Source organism: Solanum tuberosum, unplaced genomic scaffold (genome assembly GCF_000226075.1).
Source record: "Solanum tuberosum cultivar DM 1-3 516 R44 unplaced genomic scaffold, SolTub_3.0 scf00017, whole genome shotgun sequence".
Lineage (NCBI taxonomy): Eukaryota > Viridiplantae > Streptophyta > Magnoliopsida > Solanales > Solanaceae > Solanum > Solanum tuberosum.
Window position 1 is genome coordinate 2,592,820 of NW_006238943.1, and position 7,999 is coordinate 2,600,818.

Consider the following 7,999-nt stretch of genomic DNA (forward strand, 5'->3'; position numbering starts at 1 on the left):
AAAAAATTCGAAACTCAAACGGAGCGTCTAAAAATTCAACCAAGACTCATTCTAGACTTGGAATCGCCTCCCGAAACCAACGGTACTCTCGGAATTTCAATCTGAGCCTAGGAACCTCATATGTTGACCAAAGTCAACTCTTTATCACAATTTCATAACTATAGCAACTTAGGACCTCAATTCTTCGTTTCAACTCCAAATTCAACTCCGTAACTTCACACAGACCCGTTTCGACATTCTAAAACCGTCGGAATCGACGGAAATCCGATCCGAGTCCCGAAACTCCAAATAACTCGAAAAAACACTTTTTAACCAACTTTAACTCATAAAAACTCAACTTCTCAAAAACTCAACTTTTTACCAATTTTTCCTCAAACTAACTTCACAACCACAAAACATATCATATTTTCAACAACCACTTTTCTGTTTTTGTAAGTCATATCTTCAATACTCATATGGTGATATTACAACAATAATAGGGTGGTTGTAACTTATCACCTGGTTCAGTGTAGCCAAGGCTTTTAGCAGCATTAACGACTTGGCTGAATGGCCTTCCATACTCAACCTCACTCATTACATAGCCCAGGGTACCTGTTAGATACCAAGATATATGGCATCTTACCATCAAATGCTCCTAATGTTTATAACAAGCAAGATAACCACTAAGGATAATCATTTGCTATTGCATATATAGCCTAAATGATAAATGGTCATAAAATATTACCACTCAAACTCCCAATAATACGGTACACAGGGTCTCCTGATGAAATTATGCGATTTAAGGATGCTATGACAGGAAGGCCAGCACCAACCTACCATACATATAACAATTTCAGACAACTTTGCTAAGACAAGTATAAACTGAACTAGGACAATACTATCCTTCGTATACCACAGAAGCTAAATTAATCACTTAAATAAACACAATGCGCTACAAATCCCATATCATTGTTTGGGAAGTCAAACAAGAAAAGCTTTTAAAGCGGAAGAGGAAGGTTTAACATGTATGAGACATTAAGAATCTCAAATACAAGTGAAGCGGGTTTTTACTTAACTAGTACTCTAGATATCAGATAAACCAAATGATACCCATCACTATCCCTATCCATATGATCATTTATTCTTTCTATCTTCAAATGTATATTTACAGATAGATGCCTAATTACATCCTTCTTTCAGTTAACAGTGAAATCTGACACAGAAAAATTGGAACTTTCACAGTTGAGAGAGTAGGATGGAGGGACTCCAACCATCCTACCACACCCCTTGGTGATAAAGGGACTGGATATACTTGCGTTTAGATTCACAAGAGAAGAAGCTACAAAACGGAACTGGTCACCACTGCAAAATGTTGACATCAAAAAGACAGGACAACCAAGGTTTCAGCAAACTTTCTGGTCTTACTCGATCAAACACAATTAATTTTTTTCTACCTAGAGACCCATACACTAGTATAACCCCATAACATGACACTCTAAAATCTCCTTTGTCTCCAACATTTCATTGCACAAAAGATTTTTACACGCAATAGAAACAAGAGAACATACAGTTGACTCGTGTCTAAGGCGACGGAGCTGTGACACCAACTTATCATAATCCTCCTGCAAATAAGGCAAAAATAATCAATACACTAAACATAATAGTTGCCATTTGAGAGGAAACCCTTTTACAGATTAAGAGGATGAAAGGTGACAAGGGTTGGAAGGTGATTGACCTGTACTTCTGAATGTTCACAAGTTATGCAGTGACCGTAGCAAACATAATAAGTAAGCACGCGACAATCAAGGGAAGCAATTGAAACTGACGTTGACTTTAGCTCTATTGAATAGTGTGATCATCTCATCCAAAAAATTAAGTTGAGTGCACCTTTATCTATTTAACTCACTCGTGTGTGGAACTGATTCTTTTCTAAGGGCCAACTGGCCAAGCACGCACGTTCGATTAGTTGGCGATGAACAAGTAAGAAATGCCTCAACCAAAATTGATGGAATTAGCCCTAAAAAAGCCATTCAGGTTCGTTATCGATTAGGTATCAGTGGAAACATAAAGATAAAAGAATTAACTAAGTATCAAATCGATCAAATTGAACAAATGATAGGTTCTTTCTTAAGAGATAGAGTAATCGTCACTCAATTGAATCTGATCGGTACAATTCGCGTGCTTACCTACCTATCTTTCATTGGTAGTGGAATTAGTTACACTTTGTCTCGATAATTATTACTTATGATTTGAAATAATGTATTGCATCGTACAATATTTATTTGATGAATATAAATTTAGAACTGATTGTATCATTTTAAATTGTTATATCATATCACTCATAATTGATATGAATAATAAACTTATAAGAAAAGTAGAGTAAGGATAGAGTAACCATAAAAATGTAGAGTAAAAGATAAAATAGAATTATTAAATAATAAGTAATGTAAAATGAGAAAAAAATAATATGCTATCAAACTAAATCGATTGTTACTTAAAATAAGACACATTACGTAATTTAGATAACAAGCATGATATTTAAACTAATAAAACAGTAGAGTACAATACAATATATAAAAATCATCCAAGCAAGTTGTTCGTATTTACTTTTCTTGGCTTGTATATATTGATTATTAATGGTAAAATACTCATTATAATATGAATTATACAAAATATTATATGTTTATTAAATGGTTGGTGAGAGATTATTGAGGTTGATTACTTTTTTCTTACCAAAAGTTTTGAGTTTTGACACAAATAAGTGTTTCCAAAATGAATTATTAGTTAAATTATGGAAATTTTACACAAATCTCATAATGTTAAGAGCTAATCCATTCCATCTGAATTTCCATTTGCACGTATTAGAGTAACTACGTTACATATTTAGGCCGAAATAAAGTTTTAATTAACTTTTTTTTTTGTCAATATTATTATCACTGTCATATATGTATTAGAAAATAATATACAAATTAGATCATATGCTAATAGGCATTATGTGCATATTATCATCTAATTAAATTTAGATTCGAAGACCAAACAATCAACGAAATATGAAATAATTAAAAGAAATCATCTTGTTGATCGATTACATAGAAGAAATATAGAAAAAAGTACTAATTGTAATTTGATGGAATTATAATACTCTATACTAAACATCAAGGTCAACAAAATGCTCATCATCAGCTAATATTCATCCATGGCGGGTTATGATTTTTATTAATATTATAAGTACAATCGGTTTCATATAAATTAAATTAAAAATGTATTTAATTTAATGTCTAATTATTTTGATACGAGGAAAATTCTAGCTTATGTAATCCTATAGTTTCTACATAAAAATGATTCAATTTAGCTTTGAAGGTTAGTTAAATCTCAGTGGACAAAAATTGCCAAAAACAAATTGGAACAATTGAAAATTAAAAATAACTACTAGTATGAAATAAGAAAAAATCATCTTGTTGGACAAATTAAAAATATGAATAGAAAGAAGTACTAACACTAAAGATAATTCAAGCTTAATATAATATTAAGAACACTATAATACTAATTATCAAGGTCAACAAGAAGCTTATCATTAGCCAATATTTGTCCACGATAGGTTGATCTCAGTGTATGAAATCGAATTCCAGTCTTTACTTGAAAGATAGCTTTAAGATCTCCAACTGTGTCATTACGCTCAATCTTAATATTAAATATACAACTCGTAATCTTGTTGCTCGATATTGGTTCATATCGAAGGATTAAGGTAGATCCTTTCTTCATTCCTAGAGAAACAAGAGTTTGAGGATTTCTTAAAACTGCACCCTCGTACAAAAGCTTCTAATTCTTAAAAGAAAATCCAGTTTGCTCTTGAATATAGGCTTTAACTGCAATAATACTATCATCCAGTGCAACCATTAAGGTATAAGAAATACGACAATCTTTAGCAATACCATCTATAATGTACTTAGATCCAATCGCATCTTTGTAAGTATCATCATGAATGATAATTTGCATTGTTCGACTCATTGACCATGGATCTTTGACCATAGAGAACAACATAAGCATTTTCATAGATATTTTTGTTATCGGTGCGTATCGCAAAATTAACGTAGAACCCTTTTTGATTCCTAATGCAAATAAAATTTGCGCATCACTCAAATCTTTACCATCCTTGCTCAAAAGCCTTTGTTTTTAAAAGGAATATGTTTTTCCTCTTGAATGTATGCTTTAGCTATAGCTATTGTATTTCCTGGATCAACCATTAAGGCAAAACGGTTTTGATATTCTTTAGTACCATCCATGTTGTCTTGAGCTCCAAACTTGGGTAAGAAACATTTTGATAATGAATTCCGTTGAATAATATTTTGAGTGTCATCTTGAATGATAATTTGCATAAATCGACCTGCTGACCTTAGACGTACCAGATCTGTAAAGATAAAACTCAACATAAGCATGTATCAAGGCAAACTATAATATTTAGGACATTATAATTAAATAATTAAAAAAAAGTAACATACTAGCAATGCAAAATCAGAGAATTTTAATATAAAAATCAAAAGTGAAGAAAGTGAGAGGATACATTGTTTGCGTTTTGCATCCATAATGAAAATTAATTAACTTTGTTCTCTCTAATTAACCCCAAATCCCTATTTATAATATCATTAATTATAAGAAAAGAGGCCAACATAATTATTGAAACGATTCAGCATCCCATAAATTTGGAAAAATTAATTCTATTATTTAAAAATAATTTGAATTTTCCTTTTTTTGAGTATAATTGTTGGTTTTTAATGGTTCAAGTACTACTATTTATTCATTTAATTAAGGAAAACACACAATAAAAGGAAATAAATCTCCTAAGAGTGGAAAATTGAATCCTGCAGACAAACAAAAAAGGTGATAATTTCAATAATATATCATTATGCAATAATTATTGAAGATCTTAGGCAAAATTTTGTCACTATAACAAAGTACATTTTGAGATATCACATACTAACAAATTGTTATACATTTAGTATACCAAATATATAAATTGTATATACACAATATAATTGATACAAGTGATAACAATCAATTATACAAATAAGAATTTTTGTTATTATTCTTTGTTAATGATTTAAGGGCTATAATAACAACAAAAGTGTGCCTACGAGGGATTCACCACATCGTTGATCATGGAGCTATCACAATCAATTGCTAAGCAAAAATATAAGTACTTATTAATTTTGAATTCATACTTGAACTATAAATTTTCGCTGTTCATACTACTATGATCAATTGGACACATTTGTTGCTAGAGCCTATAGTATAATAATGATGCCCCGTTGATCTTTAAATCTAGAATTCTCCTCTTGTTATCCGGTATTTATGTAAGAAATCCATTAAGAAAAGAATTGCCCAAAGGTATGGTCCACAATTTTAGTTAACATAATTTGGCCAAGACTTTCATTATTTACTCGAAATGACCTCATTCTTTACCTTATACCAAAATAAATTACTTCTTTTCCCCCCACTCTTTCTCACCTCATATGTGTCTCTTCTAATATGATTAGCTTTGAATTAAATTTTAAGTTTGTTAGTTATTTAGATTGAATGTTGTTTCGATTGATTCTAAATATCAAGAGGAGTTCAAAATTAATATTATAAAAATATTACATAAAAAATAATTAAATATATAAGAGTTTTAATTAAAACATACAATTTATATAATGTTTAATTAAAAGTTTGTATAATGAAAATAATATTAAAAATATTCAAAAAATGAATTGGTGTGATGAATAGTGTTACACCAAATTTGGTGTAACACTATTCACACTCCAAATTTGATGTCAAAATTGGTTTGGGTTGGAGCTCAAAACACCAAATTTTACACCAAATATAGGATTTGATGTAAAATTTGGTGTTGGGTTGGAGATGGTCTTAGCAACTAGAAATAACACAAGTAATAAGGTCGGGTTAACTGTCAATTCTTTAAGCTTAAAGCTGACACAACTGTAATAATTGGTGAACGCAAGAAAAAAGGTGAAGAGTTATCAATCAATGGCATTGCACTAAGTTGCTTTTGTCCATCTTATATTGATCTCTTTGATAATAAACAAACCTAATTTTTGCAAAAAAGATTTTCACAAAAAGGCGAAAGCAAATTTCTCCCAAGAAAGCATTATTCTCATACACAACAAGGGACATGATCAAGGGATCAAGTGTAGTTTTTAGTTGTAACGTGAGGTTAATGTCTTGTGTTCTAACTATGTAAGATCTACTCCTATGCTATAATAAAATATTGATCATTATTTGAGTTGTAATCATCATTAAGTTGAGTTTATAGCTAGAGTTAGCTTTGTCGAGTTTTGAGTGAAGTCTATGTTAATTAGAGTTTAGTTATATAGTGAACACTGGACAATAAAGTCATTGTTTTGTTTTGTCTTGTAATAAAGTTATTACGAAGAGAAGGGCTTAATGATTTAATTACTAAATTGCAAAAGCTTGTAATCTGAATCTAATTAGCGTGTTAATTAATAAAGTTATTATTGTTAAAATCTTGTGAGCTAGATCGTGAATTTTCCTCCAAAGTTTCCTCGTAAACATCTTTTATTCTTTACTTTCAAGTGTTACTTTCTGCATAATTCATGATGGACTCATTCAAGTCATCAGACCCAAATCCATAAAAAGAAAATATGAAGAATTGGAGAGTACAAGGACCAAAATTGTAATTGAGGAAAAACAAACAATTCAGGAATACATGACACGTCATTCAGATAACTAAATAATTACTAATCCTGCCTTTCTTAATTTATTTTTGTTAGTTTTCTTTTTACTTCATTTTTAAAAAAATGTTCCATTATTTTTTGAGATATTTAATATTACAAAATTATAAATCATTGTAATATATTTTATGTATATATAATTGAAGACCACAAAATTTTATTAATTTTCTCAAACTTCGTATCAAGTTAAAATTAGACAAACAATTTAAAACAAAGGGAATACCACATATTTTTACCTTATTTATGTCTTCATGATAAAGTTAGTACTCAATTCATTTTAAAAAGAATGATTTAGTTTAACTAGGAACGAAGTTTAAGAAAAGAAAAAAAAATTCGATCTTGTGGCTCTAAATTAAAGTTATGTCAAATGTATCAAAATGTCCTTTAATCTTGTTGCCTTAAAAATGTCACGTGGAAGATTAAAGTTAAAGTGTTGGCATAAAAAGAAATGAGTCAATTTTTTTTTTTTGAAACAGAGGGGTATAATTTAACAGAAATTTTATGAAAGAATAATTACTTATATCAAATGCTCCTGATGTTTATAACAAGCAAGATAATAATCACTAAGGATAAGTAATTGCTATTGCATATATAGCCTAAATGGTAAGTGGTCATAAAATATTACCACTCACACTCCCAATAATATGGTAGACGGGATCTCCTGATGAAATTATGCGATTTAAGGATGCTATGACAGGAAGACCAGCACCAACCTACCACACATATAGAATTACGTAGCTTATTCAAGGGATCTGGAAATACTTTTTTCAATTTTTATCTAACCATTTGGCATCCGAAACCCACTAGTCCAACTAATACGATTGACACAAGGGTACGCCTACTAAGGGGGGTAAAGTGTTCCCTATCAAGAGATTCTCCATTCTCAAGGCTGAACCCGAGACCCCGAGTTTAGAATGTGCCACAGTTTGAATTTCAATCAAAAGGAATCTGACTGTGAAGCAACTCCCCAAAATCTAACACCTTGATACCTGCATTAACTTATGCCTTCACATACAATGAAGTTTAAGCAAGTCTAATAAATGTGATATTCCAAACTTTAAGTGTCACATGTATTTTCTCTCTCTCTCTCTCTATATATATATATAAGTGGGAAACTCCAAAGTGAAAAGTTGAATTATCATTTTGCCCCTCTACTAAATTAAAATTTGATTAAATATAAATATTTTAATTAGATAATGGTAGAATTTGAAGTCCTTAAGCCCTTTAATAATTAAATTATCATTTTCTTGATAAATGAGTACATTGATATTGCT

General features: G+C 30.4%; 1 long non-coding RNA gene across 1 annotated transcript in view; it reads right to left on the reverse strand.

Moving 5' to 3' along the window:
- The window catches only part of LOC102586100 (uncharacterized), a 7,235-nt gene extending 5,349 nt beyond the window's left edge, over positions 1-1,886 (reverse strand). The window contains exons 1-3 of the long non-coding RNA XR_366754.2: positions 1,548-1,886; positions 725-812; positions 499-591 (exon numbers count right to left, since the gene is read on the reverse strand). This is a non-coding gene — a long non-coding RNA (uncharacterized lncRNA). The remainder of the gene's footprint in view (positions 1-498; positions 592-724; positions 813-1,547) is intronic.
- Between the last annotated feature and the right edge of the window lie 6,113 nt (positions 1,887-7,999).